Raw genomic sequence first — 4,036 nt, 5'->3', positions numbered from 1 at the left:
TCCATTATCTGTGATCAGGGCCATTCTTTCTGCTCTTTTTGATAGTGAGTAGGCCATGATTTGGTAAGTAATAGGCAAGAGAGAGAGATTATTCCACCAACTAGGGACAAAATGATCTGAAATATAAATGTGCTTAAACCATCTGTGATGTCTGGCCACCATCACTCAGACTTCTCTCTCACTGCGCCTTCCATAAGCTCCCTCAGAAAGACCTTTGAGCCCACAGGCATATAAACTATTTATTAACAGTAAAGGCCCAGGGACTCATTTCTTCTTGGATACACCCACAGTGCAGCCCCGGCAGCCAGTGGTCTTGGTGTGCTGGCCTCGGACACGAGGGCCCCAGAAGTGGCGCAGCCCTCTATGGGCCCGAATCTTCTTCAACCGCTCCAGGTCCTCCCGCAGCCTGTTGTACAGGCCGTTGGCCAGAACCTGGCTGTACTTCCTGTTCTTCACATCCTTCTGTCTGTTCAAGAACCAGTCTGGGATCTTGTACTGCCGGGGATTCTGCATGATGGTGATCACACGCTCCACCTCGTCCTCCGTGAGCTCTCCAGCCCTCTTGGTGAGGTCAATGTCCGCTTTCCTCAACACCACATGAGCGTCTATCTCTGCCCCACACCCTTAATGGCAGTGATGGCAAAGGCTATTTTCGGCCGCCCATCGATGTTGGTGTTGAGTACTCGCAGTATGTGCTGGAACTTCTCAGGGATCACGAGAGACATGGCGGCGGCACAATCGAAGGCGTGTAGGGCTTTCGTGGTAGAGCCTTTGAGCCTCTTTTATTCCTTCAACCCTGAACTTTGCTTGCTTTTATCCCAATTCTCCCCACCTGTGAGTGTTGGAAGTGTTTAGCATTCCCTGTATTAGTGGCGTTGAGGAATGTCTTTAAGATACTAGTTTGAGAGTTGACACTTTCCTGTCTCTCAGGCTGCCCCCTCCATCCAGAAAGGACAAGAACATGATGCCATGCTCTCCCCACACCTCTATAGCTCTGAAGCACCTGTCACTGGTTCTGTGGCAGCCAAACAAAGCATATTAAAAGCTTAGATGTCTTGGATGCTCTGTTTGGGACAGAAATAAATGAAGAATGATAGAAACGGGATAGCTTCTCAGAGATATCTCCTACATATGTGTCCGAAAAGATGTAGTTGAATTAACAAAAGGAAATCTCTATCTGTCCTACACACATGCACCCAAAACAGGCCATTGAAAGTGAACCCAATATATTGCAATTGCCCCTTTTTTAATGCTGTTTATACTCATTTTAGGATACAAAATGTTAAGCAAACTAGAAAACTGACATTCAATTTGGGAGGTTCCAACTCCCTGATTTTTGTACTCATAAACTCAGTTTAAAACTAATTTGAAAAGAGTTGTTGATATTTAGCACTTGTGATCGAGTGATAAGTCTTCCTATATGCTGAGAATACTTGTTCCTAACAGATTCACACTGATAGCCACATTCCCATGAAATTATATGATTTTGGCAGTTAAAAGGAGTAAATGGGATGCTATTTCACTGCTGACCTAACAGTTCCCAAATTAAGAAGCCGTTAATTTTCAACAGCATATAGCTTCGAGTTTTCCTGTAAATTTTGGAAACTGGATAACACAGCCTAGAAAAATTAGGAATCAAATAGATCTTTCTTCAACGTATAGACATAGAATTCTAGTATTGAACAGAAGAGACAATAGAGATGTGAAAAACTAAATTTCAGGAAAATGAGATGGGTCCAAACAAGTACTGTTGTTATCATAAGCATGATACCATACCTGCCTCATTCCTGTAAGTTTTGCATGTGCTATTTAATAACCACTGAAGGGAGGTGAAAATTTGTGAAATAAAGCTATGGGAAGTTAGTTACTTACTCGTTATGTGACACTATTTTGTGGGAAATGTGAAAAAATATTTCCTCACCCCAGAAAGGTAACTGATGACAGAGCAAAGCACAGATAGCCCCCAAATCAGCTTTGGTGAATGAATGCGCTTTACTGGGTTACTTACAGGTATGAGAGGAATGACTTTAAGAAGCAGAGAAGATTCAAAGACAACTGCCTCAGCAGAGACCCATCCAAACCCGGGCGACAACTCACAAACCTGGAGTATACTGCACAGCCCTCAGTTTGGTCAACAGACTTGGGAGTGTCAATTCCTGCTGACCTACATGGTCTGAGCTTCTTCCAGGCAACTCAGTTGCTTTCTGCTTCCTCCTGGGTGCTGGGTTTGTCTCTTTTTCCAAGCCATTGGGCTATGTGAGCCTTTTCTTGGCAGTCTTTATCATTTCTTTACTCTTGTGGAGAGAGAGAACTAGTGAATCTGGTCAGTTTTAGGAACATCCTGAAGCCATTTCTATCTTGTCTTAAGGAGCTTCCTGCAGGATCTGGTGTTGCTTTTAGAATATTCTGTTGTTTCAACTTTCTGTAAATGCACAGTCTTAACATGGCCTATTGTTTTGCCTTCCTTTCCTTTCCCCCTAAAAAGAAGGTTCCAGTCTCAGAGGAAACTGCCACATACCTCCACTCTGCTGCCATTAGAGTACAAGTATCATGTAGAAAATGTATTGAAATGTGATAATCCGAGGAAACTAGAGCAAGGGTTCAGTGATTAAGGATCCCTCTTGCCCTTCTAGAAAACCTGAGTTTGGTTCCCAGCACCCACGTTGAATGGTTTACAACTCCTGTAACTTCAGCCCCAGTAGATCTGATTCCCTCACTAGCTTCTACAGGCACCTGCACTTAGGAGCATACACCTCCCCTTAAACTGAAATACAATAAACCTCTTTAAAAAGAGATTAAAAATTTAATAATCTGCGTTAGACATATGCTGTAAGCAAAACCTGGGTATAGGTTTGGTGTTTGTATGATGGAAAGAATATTTTAAAAATATCATATTCATTATGCATTATTATTTCATTCATATATCAGAAGAATTTTACAAACTATCAGAAATTATGCTAGACATAAGCAATAGTAGTTCCTCACTGTCCCTTTTTTTCACCCCAAAATTTCAACAGAGTTAATAAAAACAATCAACAGCAAAAAAAAGAGGTTCTAATGAATCAACATATGGGAGAGTAATATGGGACAAAAGAGGCAAGGACCAAGAAAACTTCATCTAGGAAGGAGAAGTTGAGGTGTTGAAGAAAATGGAAGGGCATCATGTTAGTCCCAGGAAGCATGTGATGAAAGCCAGTCTCATCTAAAGAGATGATGTGGCCAAGGAGCAAGGTATGTGAGCAATAACTTGTCATGTTTGGGCTATAAAAAGTACAGAAGGAAATAAACAGGAGGGGTAGACTGGGGAGAAAGGAACGCTCAAAGTCAGGATTTGGCATTTTGGATCTTATCATTTAGACTTGAGTTCTTTATAGCAGAGGATAAAATGGTAAGACTTGTATTTTAGGACAAACAGTAAACTGGAAAGAGAAAGAAAGAATGAAAAGAAACCAAATAGTTGAATTAAGTATCTTTGCTTCTTTGTTGTTTGGGGAAGAAGTAAATCGCTACAAGGAAATTAAATACCTAAATGTAGCTCTCAGAAGAGAGATGGGGGTGCACACAATGACTGGCAAGGTCGGTTGTGCTAGAAAAGGAAGAAAAGGAAGGATAGGGCTTTAATTGAGAGGGAAGCACAAGGTATCAGTAAAAGAACCAGTGAAATGGGGACAACCAGGATAATTCAACTCTAATCTGTAAGTAAATCTTAGGATAAAAAGAAAATCAATGAGCATAAGAAAACAGCTGGCCAGTAGGATCAAAAACCCATTGCCATTGTTCTTGAGTTCTCAGTAGTCCTCATTGTCCGCTATGTTCAGCAAGTCCGGTTTTATCCCACGCTTTTCAGGCCCAGGCCAGCTGGCCTTGGTGAGTTCCCGAAAGAACATCCCCATTGTCTCAGTGTGTGGGTGTCCCCCTCGCGGTCCTGAGTTCCTACTGCACGTACTGGCTTTGTGGGAGCCTAGGCAGTTTGGATGCTCAACTTACTAAACCTGGATGGAGGTGGGCGGTCCTTGGACTTCCCACAGGTCAGGGA

At 42.4% G+C, this 4,036-nt stretch overlaps 1 pseudogene; it reads right to left on the bottom strand.

Annotated features, from left to right (window-relative positions):
• Window positions 1-264: 264 nt before the first annotated feature.
• Window positions 265-738, bottom strand: LOC101995394 (annotated as a pseudogene).
• Window positions 739-4,036: the final 3,298 nt, after the last annotated feature.

This window comes from Microtus ochrogaster, linkage group LG10 (genome assembly GCF_000317375.1).
Source record: "Microtus ochrogaster isolate Prairie Vole_2 linkage group LG10, MicOch1.0, whole genome shotgun sequence".
In the NCBI taxonomy this organism is placed as follows: domain Eukaryota; kingdom Metazoa; phylum Chordata; class Mammalia; order Rodentia; family Cricetidae; genus Microtus; species Microtus ochrogaster.
This window is presented reverse-complemented; position numbering and strand designations above follow the sequence as displayed.